At 47.5% G+C, this 13,896-nt stretch overlaps 1 pseudogene; it reads left to right on the top strand.

Moving 5' to 3' along the window:
* The first annotated feature begins 6,390 nt into the window (after positions 1-6,390).
* LOC120874110 lies at positions 6,391-8,328 on the top strand (annotated as a pseudogene).
* Positions 8,329-13,896: the final 5,568 nt, after the last annotated feature.

Below are 13,896 nucleotides of genomic sequence, written 5' to 3'. Positions count from 1 at the left end.
GGGCCCGGCGGCGCGTCGCCGGCGTCAACGTGCCCGACGTCGGGCGCGTCGGCGCAGCGTCAGCGCCGAGCGCCGCCAGCACGCCCCGCCCCGTCCCCCAGCCCTGGAGAGGCGCGCGGGGGCGGCGGAGTGCGCAAGTGCCACCACCTCCGCAGTGGGGCGGGCTGGCCTCTCGGGCTCAGATTGGCTGGGTCTGACGGGAGCCACGCCCCAAACCCCGCCCCAGACCCCGCCCCAAGCCCCACTCCGAGCCACGCCCCCAACCCCCGCCCGGGTGGGTGGGCCTCTGTCGAGCTCCGCCCCGAGCCCCGCCCAAGTGGGTGGGCCGCTGTCGAGCCGAGGCTCTGGGGTCCCGGGTCCGGGGTCTGTGCCGCGTCCTAGGCAGGATCTTCCGCTTGGGGCTGTCTCCAGATCTCCGCTGACAGCCGCGAGGGTTCACCAAAGGTCGTCATTGAGCGTCCACTGGCGTCAGGTTCTGAGCCGGACGCTTCCCGAAGGTCACCGCTGCATTCACACCTGATGGTAGAGCCCGCCCCGCTGCAAGTCACCGGCTCGCAGCCTGCGGACAGGCCTCCGGAGCCGCCCAGGAGCCCATCCTTGCATGACTCGGAAGGACGCAGTCTCAACGCAAGGCCCCTTACCGAGCTTCACCTGCAGACCCGGGGAGACAGAGGTGGCAGCGTGATGTGGACGCTCCTGCTCGCTGCGCCGAGAAGGCAAACTTTGGAGCCAGACCCTCCAGCTTCAACTTCCAGCAGACGCTTCTCCCCGCAATGTCGGCCTGAGCAACGGGGGAGCCCGCCTGCAAGATGGGGGAATGAATGATACAGACCCACCCCAGGGCTGCTCTAAGAAACGGAATTTGTAGGGAGCCACCTAGTCAGGAACCTGACTCGGGAAGTACTCAGCGAATGACGGGCGTTTTTATCTTTCTCAAACATTGTTATCCTTTTCATATCCATGTGTCATCCTTGCTCAAACGTTTAAAAATGCCTTCTATGCACCAAGTCCTGTGCTAGACTTTGCAGATACAGATATTAATAAGTGTACTTTAAATTAACGCAGATGCTCGCCACTCAAGGTCTGTCTCCTGGATCACAAGCTGAAGTGTCTGGGCATTGTTGCCAAGCGATGCTGGCCACTGCTTGGCTAAGTCTAAGCCACCAGGGTACCCCCTTAAGAAAAGGCTGCATGCGGGGGCGGGGAGGGAGCGGGAGAGGGGAAGTGTGAAGTCTTCCGAGGTGGTTTCCTTGAGTTCCGGTTGTGACCTTACCAAGAACAGGTGCTAAGAGGGCCAGGACCACACCTTTCATTCATGTGTTTGTTCATTCAATAAATATTTCAATGACTCCATATAAATATGAATTTGCACCCCTGACTGTAGGTCTGGAACAGAGGTAACGATCCAGCTCTCCCCAAGTTACCAGCTGAATTCATATTGCAGCCATGCTCAGAAGGTACCTACATCCTAAGAGATCAGCCCAATACTGAAATTGTCCACAGGGTGAAATGTTCACTCATCTTGCGAACAGTTACAGAGCACTGTGAACCAGGCATGGCCTAGATGTGGGGAACAGGAGACTGACAAAACTTCAACGTTCGCCCAGCTCACAGCCTGGAGCAGGGAAGAGAAACCGACTATCACAATGCCGGTCCTGTAGAGTGTGAGACTGAGTGTCCTGGAAACACAGAAGAGGGGGAACCAGCTCTCCATCTGGCATCATGAGGGCTTCACAGAGGGAAACATCTGGGCTGGGTCTCAGGATGTGCAGTTTTCCAAGCAGAGGGAGAAGCCCAGATCATTTGGTAGAGCGGCAGGAAAATGAGAATCCCAGATTTCACTCGCTTTCATTCATTCATTTCATTCCTTCAGATTGCCAAATCAGTAAGAGGAAAATTGTAAACAACCTCCAATGACCAGCAAAAAAAAAAAAGACTGGTTAAATCATTGCCCTGCAAATGACAGAAAGCTTGATGGTATATTTTAGATGACCACCAAATGACAGGCAAGATTCCTTATCCTGATTGTAATGGTAATTACGTGACTACACGTGCTGATCAACTCTCACACAACTGTACATTTTCTAGATATTTTATTTTTACTTTATTATTTATTTGTTTGGCTGCATCTGGTCTTAGTGGTCCACCAGGGAAGTCCCCAAAACTGTACATTAATATGTTATTTATGCCCTAATTTTTTAAATGGGAAAAAGCTTTTAAAAAAATAACAAATTACACACAAGAATATACAGTGCGAGCCCATATTTTTAAAAAAACAAAACTGTGTTTAGATAAAGTATGTATTATGTAAAATTTGTTATCTTGTCTCTGAAAAATTCTAAATATTAATCAAACTGATAAAATTTTAGTAAAATGAGTGAGATGAAGTATTTTGGAAAACTAAAATTCAATTTTAGTCTGGAGTTTATAAAAGGAAACATATGTCCATATAAGAAAACACTGTTACTGTATCCAGTTCTTTTATGTTTCTCTATATATGCCCGTACGTAGATACTCCTAGAAAGAGTTAACATCAGCCTGTTGGCAGTGGTTGTCTTTGAGGGGAACTGTGGGTAGTTTTCACTTTCTTCTTTGTGCTATCCAGATACTTTATCATGAATGTACATCCTTTTTTATCATTAGTGGAAAACCCCCCACCAATGTTACTTTAATAAAACCTAGGCAAGAACAAACCATGGAAAATTGCTTTCAGGAAGCTCAGATGACATTTCAATGTAGTAATTTATATCACTCAACTAAACTCTTTCCCAGAAGTATCTACCTGAAAAATAGTTCTGAGGCTCAGTCAGGAGAACAGAGAACATGGAAAATGTTTTCTCTCCAATTTTTCTATTAAAAGTCAATAAAATATTGGGAGTACAGGGGTGGAGAATTTTTTTTTTTTTTTTTTACTGTGACCAGAGTTATGTTTTCACAAATGTGCCTGCCAGCTTGACCAGGCTCCTCTCTCCATGGAATTCTGCAGGCAAGAATCTGGAGTGGGTTGCCATTTCCTTCTCTAAGGGATATTCCTGACCCAGGGATTGAACCTGGGGCTCCTGCATTGCAGGCAGATGCTTTACCATCTGAACTGCTAGGGAAGCCCCGCTGAATGGTAGTAGGCAGTACTGTTGGAAGGGTAGGGGAGCATAGGTCCGAGCTGAGGGCAGGTGGTGGAGGCTGTGGCTCTCCATTCAAGAGGAAGGAGCTGAAGCTCAGAGATGCAAAAAGCATTTGCCCAGCAGCACCCAGCTAATTTGAGAAGAGCTGGGACTGGAACCTTGAGTGAACTGGGGGCTTAACCGCTGATCTAGCCACTACGCTTGCGAGAAGGAATGGTCTCTTGAAGGGACCGCCAAGGACTAAGTATTTTATCAGTGGGTCTCAGTGCTGTCTCAGTGATCCTGTCCCTGCAGAGGAGGCAGGGGCCCTGGGCTTCACTAGCTCCATGACTTTAACCATTAGAACCAACCCTATGTGGCTTTCCCCTGTATCCCTGCCAATGGGGTTGGAATCAGGGGTGGAGGATGGCTGGCAAACAAGGAGAAAGAAAAAGAAAGAAGACTGTTTTTGTGTATTTAGCTCTGAAAGTCATTTCCCACATGGCTGTTCCTGTAGCCTTCCCACTACACACAGGAGGAAACTGAGGTCCCAGTGGCTACCAGGCAGGGAAGATCATGGGCCTGCGTGTTGCCGTTTCCACAGCAACTCTGTTTCCCACAGTCAACCAGTTAGCTGCAGTTCTGGTCCACGGCTGAGCCTGTTGGGAGCTTGGTCAGTGCACATTCATCCCCAAGAGCCTGAAGGAGAAAATCCCCTGTACAGAGCATTTACAGGGAAGCCCTTACTCATAGAACCTCACTGAATCCTCCCCAATGTATCCTTCCTTTCACGGAGATGAACGCTGGGATGTGGAGGTACCAGATTACCGGCCCAATGCCCGCAGTTCATGATTCAGTAGAAGCTGAGGCTAACCCCAAACTGACTCTAAAGCCAGTTATTGTGATGTTACATCAGAAAGAGTCCCCAGGCCCCCAAAACTGGGGACAAAATCCCTAGACCAGTGCAGGGCCACCGAGGCACTAAGTCTGGCGCCCATGGAGGGTCTGTGAGCCTCTCCCTGGCATTGCCCCAGCAGTGCCACTCACAGGGAGGCACTAGCTCCTCGAGGGTCTCAGGGCTCCCACACAAGCATGAAGACTTCTGTTTCTTGCATCTGTGTAATTATATATTAAAAGCAAGTCATAAACTCCTTGCAACTTGCTTCTCTTGACAACTTCATTATGTGCTTCAGATAGAGCCAATCCAATAAAAACACCCAGCAATTGGAGGAAGAACGGTACAGGCAGGTAGTACAGACTCTCCGAGGGCTCAGCTGGGACCCCAGCACTGACCTCTACCTTAACCTTGGGTGAGGTCCATACCCATGCTAAGCCTCAGTCTTCATCTGCAGACAGGAATAATTACAGTGGGACATTGTGAGACTCGTGGATGGAGATGAGAGGTGGCTGTCCTGGCGGTCCCACTGGCTCCCTGTCCAGGCCAGTCATCAGGCCGCTCTTTGAAAGGCACTTTTGCACAGTAGTTACAAATGTAGGCTCTGGAGCCTGGTGGACTAGTTCAAGTCTTGGCTCTGCTTTTTTGTGCCATGGCTGCGCATTCTTAGACAAACTGCTTGGGCCTCGATTTCCTCATCCCTAAAGTGAAGATGATAGAACCACCTCATAGGGTGGCTTTGAGGGTTATGCAAGTTGGATAGGGCAATCGCTATTATTCACAGCAAATAGATGAGGAGAAAATGGAAACAGTGACAGACTTTCTTTTCTTGGGCTCCAAAGTCACTGCAGATGGTGACTGCAGCCATGAAATTAGAAGATGCTTGCTTCCTGGAGGAAAAGCTATGACAAACCTCAGCATATTAAAAAGCAGAGGCATCACTTTGCCAACAAAGGTCCATCTCGTCAACGCTATGGTTTTTCTAGTAGTCATGTATGGATGTGAGAGCTGGACCATAAAGGAGGTGGAATGCTGAAAATTGATGTTTTTGAACTGTGGTGTTGGAGAAGACTCTTGAGAGTCCCTTGGAGTGCAAGGAGATCCAACCAGTCCATCCTAAAGGAAATCAGTCCTGAATATTCACTGGAGGGACTGATGCTGAAGATGAAGCTCCAATACTTTGGCCACCTGATGCGAAGAACTGACTTATTGAGAAAGACCCTGATGCTGGGAAAGATTGAAGGCGGTAGGAGAAGGGGACGACAGAGGATGAGATGTTTAGATGGCACCAGCAACTTAATGGACACGAGTTTGAACAAACTGAGGGAGATAGTGAAGGACAGGGAAGCCTGGCGTGCTGTAGTCCATGGGGTCGCAAAAAGTCGAAAACAACTAAGAGACTCAACAACAAAAACAAATTATCACCCGAGGTGGTCCCTTTCACCCGCGCCATGCCCATCCACCCTGGAGAGAGTCACAATTCAGCTGAGTCTTCTGACATCTCATTGCCCTTTGCCCCTGAAAGGCTCTTAGTGACTGGACCCTAATCTCTTCAACACCACATAAGAGAGAGTGCAGGCATTTGTGGGGGTTCCCTCTCTGTCCTCAGGCTTCCCGAGTGGTTCAGACGGTAAATAATCTGCCTGCGATGCAGGAGACCTGGGTTCAATCCCTGGGTTGGGAAGATCCCCTGGAGAAGGGAATGGCTACACACTCCAGTATTCTTGCCTGGAGAATCCCATAGACATAGGAGCCTGGCGGGCCACAGTCCATGGGGTCACAAAGAGTCGGACATGACTGAGCAACTTTCACTTCTCTTCTTCTCCCTCTCTGTCAGGAGAACAGTGTGGGGAGAAAGTCTCGTGGTTCTTCTTCCTGTCTGCTCCCTGACCTTCAGAACATATGACCGGAAGCTGTGGCAGCTTCTTGAGGCCACAGGGGGAGATACTGCCCATTGGGTTTCCAGGCAGGAATTCCTTCCCACAGTTTCTCAGGAAAGTTACATTTTAGCCAATGCCAAATAGTGTGAAAAACCAGTCGATACATGGAGACAAGTTCAGTTCAGTTCAGTTCAGTTCAGTCACTCAGTCGTGTCCAACTCTTTGCGACCCCATGATTCACAGCACGCCAGGCCTCCCTGTCCATCACCAACTCCCGGAGTTCACTCAGACTCACTTCCATCGAGTCAGTGATGCCATCCAGCCATCTCATCCTCGGTTGTCCCCTTCTCCTCCTGCCCCCAATCCCTCCCAGCATCAAAGTCTTTTCCAATAAGTCAGCTCTTCACATGAGGTGGCCAGAGTACTGGAGTTTCAGCTTTAGCATCATTCCTTCCAAAGAAATCCCATGGAGACAAAGGGAAAAGCATTCTCTTTGGAGAATCAAATAGTCGACATGAAGAGGTTACTGGTTGGAAGGAATTCACCGATCAGGTCAAAAGCAAGGGCAGGCAGTTCCAGCGGGGTGCAGAGTTTGGGATGGCGGTGGAGGGGCAACCGTGGCGGGCGGGAGGCAGCCTGCAGGCACGACAGCTACCGCTCACTGCTTGCCTCCTGTTTTCCAGCCCGGAGATGTGCTTCGTGTTTAGTAACAGGTACAAACTTCAGACCTGGCAGCAGCTCTGGTTGTGGCTGGCGGAGGCCGAGCAGACACTGGGTTTGCCTAACACAGATGAACAAATGCAGGAGGTGAAATCTAACCTGGACAATCCCGACTTCAAGATGGCAGCTGAGGAGGAGAAGCAGTTACCACGTGCTTTGATGGTCCACGTGCACACGTTTGCCCACTGCTGCCCCAAAGCCGCTGGCATTATCCATCCTGGCGCCACCCCCTGCTATGTGGGAAACGAAACAGACCTGATTGTTCTTAGAAATGCATTTGACCTGCTTTTGCCAAAGCTTGCCAGGGTGATCTCTCAGCTTGCCGACTTTGCCAAGGAACGAGCCGAGCTTCCCACCTTAGGTTTCACACATTTCCAGCCTGCTCAGCTGACCACAGTTGGGAAATGTTGCTGTCTCTGGATTCAGGATCTGGGCATGGGTCTCCAGAACCTGAAGCGTGTCCGGGATGAGCTGTGCTTCCAAGGCGTGAAGGGCGCCACCGGCAACCAGGCCAGCTCCCTGCAGCTCTCCGAGGGAGATGATCGAAAGGGAGAGCAGCTTGACAAGAGGGTGACAGAAAAGGCAGGATTCAAGAGGGCTTTCATCTTCACGGGGCAGACCTATACACGAAAAGGTTGTGGTGCTCTCTGTGCTGACTCGCTTGGGGGCATCGGTGCACAGGATTTGTACCGACATACGACTCCCGGCAAACCTCAAGGAGTTGGAGGAACCCTTTGAAAAACAGCCGATTGGCTCAAGTGCAACACTTACCAGCAGAACCCTACACGCTCAGAGCAGTGCCGCAGCCTGGCCCGTCTCCTGATGACCTTCGTCATGGACCCCCTGCAGACAGCATCTGTGCAGTAGTTTGAACGCACACCCAATGACCGTGCCAACTGACGAATCAGTTTGACTGAGGTGTTTCTCACTGCAGAAAGTGAAAGTTTCTCAGTCACGTCCGACTCTTTGTGACCCCATGGATTACAGCCCACCAGGCTCCTCTGTCCCTGGGATTCTCCAGGCAAGAGTACTGGAGTGAGTAGCCAGTCTCTTCTCCAGGGGATCTTCCCAACCCAGGGATCGAACTCAGGTCTCCCGCATTGCAGGCAGATTCTTTACCAGCTGAGCCACAAGAGAAGCCCAAGAACACTGGAGTGGGTTTCCTATCCCTTCTCCAGGGGATCATCCCAACCCAGGAATCGAACCGGGGTTTCTTGCATTGCAGGTGGATTCTTTACCAGCTGAGCTACGAGGGAAGCCCTTCTCACTGCAGATACTGTATTAAATACGTTGCAGAACACTTCTGAAGGATTGATGGGATACCCCAGTGTAACCGAGTGGTGCGTTCTGCAGGAACTGCCTTTCACGGCCACAGAGAACATCATTATGGGCACGCTGAAAGCCTGGGGTAACTGCCAGGCCTGCCATGAGAAAATCAGAGTGCTCTCACAGCAGGCAGCTGCCGTGGTCAAGCAGGAAGGGGGTGAAAGTCACCTCACTGAGCACACCCAGCCTGATGCCTCCTTCAGTCCAGTCCACTCCCACTGAATCGTTTACTGGCTCTTTCTTCTTTCACTGGCCGTGCATTCTGGCAGGTGCAGGGATTCTTAGAAAAGGAGGTGTGTCCCCTGTGAAAACCACAGGAAAGTGTGATGCAGGTGAAGGCAGAATTATGTCTGTAGAGTTGGAAGAGAATTAAACAAAAAACCATTGTTGGCTCTGTTAACTTTTACTGCAGAGTCATAAAAGCTATTACTCTAGTGCGGTATTTTATCTCAAGAATTGCTACCATAAATTAATACAGCAGTTTTTTTCCCATAGTGCTTTCATATTTCTTAGGTTTGCAATGCAGAAATAAATTCCATGGTAGTTGGACTCTGCTTTTCACAGGAAAAAAAAAAAAAAAGCAAGGGCAGGAAGCACTCTCATGTGGAGCTGAAGGATAAGGTTGACATTCGGGAACCAGGTCAGAAGCACAGGGGCCAGAATCAGCCACCATGGAGCCAGTCTGGCTTATGGCTGCGGCACATTGTAAGCGCCTGCCCAGGACCCTGTCTCTGCCAGGGTGAGTCATTCTCATGAATAAAGTAAATATGATTGAGTTTATACACACAGGATACTTCACACACATGCTGTGAGTGGTGTTCTAAGGAATGAATGAACAAGTCCTTAAACTGGTGATTTTAACGTGTGACTCTGTGTGAGGCTGTTAAACTTTCCCAGGGATGTCAGTGTTGTGTGATTTGAGACCCACCCAATAATACCTTGTGCCACGTCTCACTGAATATTCACTGTAAGCTATGGTTTTGTGAAGCAGATGCAATTTAGCCACTAAAAAAGTGACCCCATGGAGATGGAAACAGGTATTCCATTGACCATTGAAATCAAAAGAATGCTGGAGTAGCAATACTCATATCAGACAAAAGAGGCTTTAAAATAAAGGCTGTTACAAAAGACAGAGAAGGACACTACATAATAATCAAGGGATCAATCCAAGAAAAAGATAGAATAATTGTAAATATATATATATACCCAACACAAGAGCACCAAAGTATATAAGGCAAATGTTAACAGATATAAAAGGAGAAATCAACAGTAACACAATAATAGTGGGGTACTTTAACATCCCACTTATATCAGTGAACTGAAGATCCACACAGAAAATCAATAAGGCCAGATGACTTAAATGACATATTAGGCCAGATGGACTTAAGTGATACCTATAGTGTTCTATCCCCAAACAGCAGGATGCACATTCTTCTCAAGTACACATGGGATACTCTCCAGGACAGATCACAGTGGAGGCCACAAAGCAAGCCTTGGCGAATTTAAGAAAACTGAAATCATATCACGCATCTTTTCTGACCACAACACTATGAGATTAGAAAGCAACTACAAGAGAGAAAACGCTGGGGAAAAGTGACCTTGTGAACGACCTTTGAGGATATGATGCTAAGTGAAATATGCCTGTACGAAAGGAAAAATTCCACACACAGGAGGTTCCTCAGTCAATCAGTTCAGTCACTCAGTTGTGTCTGACTCCTTTCAACCCCATGGACTGCAGCACGCCAGGCTTCCCTGTCCATCACCAGCTCCCGGAGATTGCTCATCTCATGTCCATTGAGTCAGTGATGCCATCCAACCATCTCATCCTCTGTCGTCCCCTTCTCCTCCTGCCTTCAATCTTTCCCAGCATCAGGGGCTTTTCCAAGGAGTCAGTTCTTTGCATCAGGTGGCCAAAGTATTGGAGCTTTAGCTTTAGCATCAGTCCTTCCAATGAATATCCAGGGTTAATTTTCTTTAGGATGGACTGGTTTGATCTCCTTGTAGTCCACGGGACTCTCAAGAGTCTTCTCCAACACCACAGTTCAAAAGCATCAATTCTTTAGCATTCAGACTCCTTTATGGTCCAACTCTCACATCCATACATGACTACTGGGAAAACCATCGCTTTGACTAGACGGACCTTTGCTGGCAAAGTAATGTCTCTGCTTTTTAATATGCTGTCTAGGTTGGTCATAGCTTTTCTTCCAAGGAGCAAGCGTCTTTTAGATGAGTTAAATCCATAAAGACACAAAGTAGAATGGTGGGGACCCAGAACAGGGCTATGGGAATGGGGAACGAGTGTTTAATGGGGACAGGTTTACAGTCCAGGAAGATGAAAATGTTCTGAAGATGGGTAGTGGGGATGGTTGTACAACAATGTGAATATAATTTATGCCACTGAGTTATACACATAGAAAGGGTTAAGCTGGTAACTTTTATGTTCTATAAATCTTATCATAATTAAAAAAGCAACTGGTACTCTTCTCTTGCTCAACCTGAATAACGCTTTGGACTCCTTACTATCTGACTAACATCAAGTGAAAGAAGTTTTATTATGACTGGAATATTTGTCATGAAACAAAGGCTCAAGACTGTCAGACAGAGCAATTAATCTTTTAAGTATCATATATTTGTGGAATTATCTTTAAATTTTTTGATAACTCATTTTTTAAATAGAAGAATGGTTGATTTACAAAGTAGTATTAGTTTCTGGTATACAACCAAGTGTTACACTTTTCCATTATAGGTTATTATAAGATACCGAGTATAGTTGCCTGTGGTATACGTAGGTCCTTGTTTATCTATTTTACATATAGTAGTGTGTATACGTTGATCTCAAACTCCTAATTTATCCATCTCATCTTTCCCCTTTGGTAACCATAAATCTATTCTTTTGGTCTGTGAGTCTCTTCCTGTTTTGTAAATAAGTTCCTCTGTATCATGTTTTCTTGGATTCCACGTATAAGTGGTATCATATGGTATCTGTCTTGCCCTGACTTAACTTCACTTAGCATGACAATCTCTAGGTCTATCCACGTTAAAACGATTTTTAATTGGCATTTGTCATTTGCTAATAGCCCCTTCTTTTCATGTTTTCTGTTACCCAGTGTCTACATCAGATAGAGATCGTTTCCACACACTATTAAAATATGCAATATCATCAAAATCTATTAGTTTATGATAATCAAAAGCTACAAGTATATGATTTTATTTTTTTACAGAAAACTGCTTAACCTGCTTATTAAAGTCCATCATTATTGAAATCAAATAACTACAGTGTGTGGAGAAACACAGGGTAATTAGGGCTTGGGGAATTCTGATACCTCGTTCCCAAGTCTCAAAGATGAGTATCTGTCGGGAATTTGGACTCCATGAGTGCTGATTTAGGAACACAGATAACGCCGAGAGGCTGTGCCAACTGGCACCCGCCCCCACGGCCCCAGGAGGCAGACCGAGAAACGGGTGTGTTGTCTGAGCTCTTCCCTTGAATGAGTGAATGATCTCATCACAGTTGGGAAAGCTTTTTCTTTCTCCCTGACACCTCCTTAAAAATCACTCTAACTTTGGCGGATGATGACAACGGTGAGACGTTGCCGTTTTTACCCACTCCATTCATTTATTCAATAGACGTGATCACATAGAGCCACTTTACGCCAGGCACCGGGCCAGGCGCTGTAAATACATCAATAAATCAGGTCGGCAAGCTGAGTGTCCAGGCAGAGAAACAGATGAGTAAGTGAAAAACTGCTGTGGCCAGGAATGGCTCTTGAGAATAGCTCCCATCGGTTGGATTCCCTACACGGAGATGCAGCATTGAGGTTGCCCTGTGGTCAAGAGCTCCTCTCTGCCCTTCTGCTCCCCCGACCCCTAACATTATATGGGAAGGTCAATAAGCTTCCATGGGGGAGAAGCAAGAAAGAGGTGGACAGACGTGCAATCAGCGTCGACCAACTGATGCATCCACGTGTCAAGCTAAGAGCTCTTATGTGCATTTTGGATCTTTGCCTTGGAGTGTCTGGTGTCCATCTTCACCAAGTTAATTAGGGACCAAAGGCTTGGCATTTCATGCAAAGAAAAGGGGGGGAAGCTGAAAAACGTTTTGCTTGAGATTGGGTGTATATTGGTTCACTAGGGCTGCTGTAACAACATTCCACAGCCTCAGAAGGCTTCAACAGCAGACATTCACTGCCTCCAGTCCCGGAGGCTGGAACCTGAGCTTGTGTGAGCAGGGCTGGTCACTCCCGAGGCCTCTCTCCTTGGTGTGTAGACGGCCGTCTCCTCCGCGTGTCCACACAGGGCCGTCCCTCTGTGTGTACGTCGTGCCCTAACCTTCTATTCTTATAAGGACACCAGTCGTGTGGGATTAGGACCCACCCCGGTGACCACATTTTACCTTAATCAACTCTTGACAGTCCCCATCTCCAGATTCAGTCACATCTGGGGTGCAGGGGGTCAGGACTCCGACCCCTGATTTGGTGAGGGACACAGTTCTGCCCGTGACAACTGGCCTTAGTTGTGTCCTTGGCCGTCTGTGATGTAGACCCACTGGTCATCTCCACACCTGCAGGTTAGCTTCCTGCTTATCTCATTTCCATTTACAAGCTCTGACCGTTGACTAGTCTAAGCTGGAATGGCCAGGGCCGACTCAAGGATCACAACATACCTTTTACCCCATTGACAATCTTGTTTTAAAAATGAATCTGAATTTAGCAACTAATAATGTTATGTATCCTTCCAGTTAGGCTTCAACAGTACGTGAACCGAGAACTTCCAGATGTTCAAGCTGGATTTAGAAAAGGCAGAAGAACCAGGGATCAAATTGCCAACATCCACTGGATCATCGAAAAAGCAAGGGAATTCCAGAAAAAGCATCTACTTCTGCTTCACTGATTATGCTAAAACTATGCTGGGTGGATGACAACAAACTGTGGAAATTTGTTCAAAAGATGGGAATATACCAGACCACCTGACCTGCCTCCTGAGACACTTCTGTGCAGTTCAAGAAGCGACAGTCAGAACCGGACCTGGAACAACAGGCTGGCTCCAAATCGGGAAAGGAGTACGTCAAGGCTGTATATTGTCAGCCTGCTTATTTAACTTATATGCAGAGTACATCATGTGAAATGCTGGACTGGATGAATTACAAGCTGGAATTAATATTGCTGGGAGAAATATTAATAACCTTAGATATTCAGATGATATGACCCTTATGGCAAAAGCGAAAGGGACTAAAGAGCCTCTTGATTAGGTGAAATAGGAGAATGAAAAACCTGGCTTAAAACTCAACATTCAAAAAACTAAGACATGGCATCCATCATGGCTTCTAGTCCCATCATTTCTTGGCAAATAGATGGGAAAACAATGGAAACAGTGACAGACTTTATTTTCTTGAACTCCAAAACCACTGCAGATGGTGACTGCAGCCATGAAATTAAAAGATGCTTGCTCCTTGGAAGAAAAGCTATGACAAACATAGACAGCATATTAAAAAACAGAGACGTTACTTTGCCGAGAAAGGTCCACTGAGTGAAAGCTATGGTTTCCCCAGTAGTCCTGTACGGATGTGAGAGTTGGAACATAAAGAAGGCTGAGCGCTGAAGAATAGATGCTTTTGAACTGCGGTGTTGGAGCAGACTCTTGCGAGTCCCTTGGACTGCAAGAAGATCAAACCAGTCCATCCTAAAGAAAATCAACCCTGGATATTCACTGGAAGGACTGATGCTGAAGCTCCAGTACTTTGGGTACCTGATGCGACAAACCGACTCATTGAAAAGCCCCTGATGCTGGGAGGGACTGGGGGCAGGAGGAGAAGGGGACAGAGGGTGAGACGGTTGGATGGCATCACTGACTCAACGGACACGAGTTTGAGCAGACTGTGGGAGATGGCGAAGGACAGGGAAGCCTGATGTGCTGCAATCCATGGGGTCACAAAGAGTCGGACAGGACCAAGCGACTGACTGAATGAGAAACGACA

The sequence above is a fragment of the Oryx dammah genome, unplaced genomic scaffold (assembly GCF_014754425.2).
Source record: "Oryx dammah isolate SB20612 unplaced genomic scaffold, SCBI_Odam_1.1 HiC_scaffold_15, whole genome shotgun sequence".
In the NCBI taxonomy this organism is placed as follows: Eukaryota; Metazoa; Chordata; class Mammalia; order Artiodactyla; family Bovidae; genus Oryx; species Oryx dammah.
Note: the sequence above shows the minus strand (reverse complement) of the source record. Positions and strands in the feature narration are given on the sequence as shown.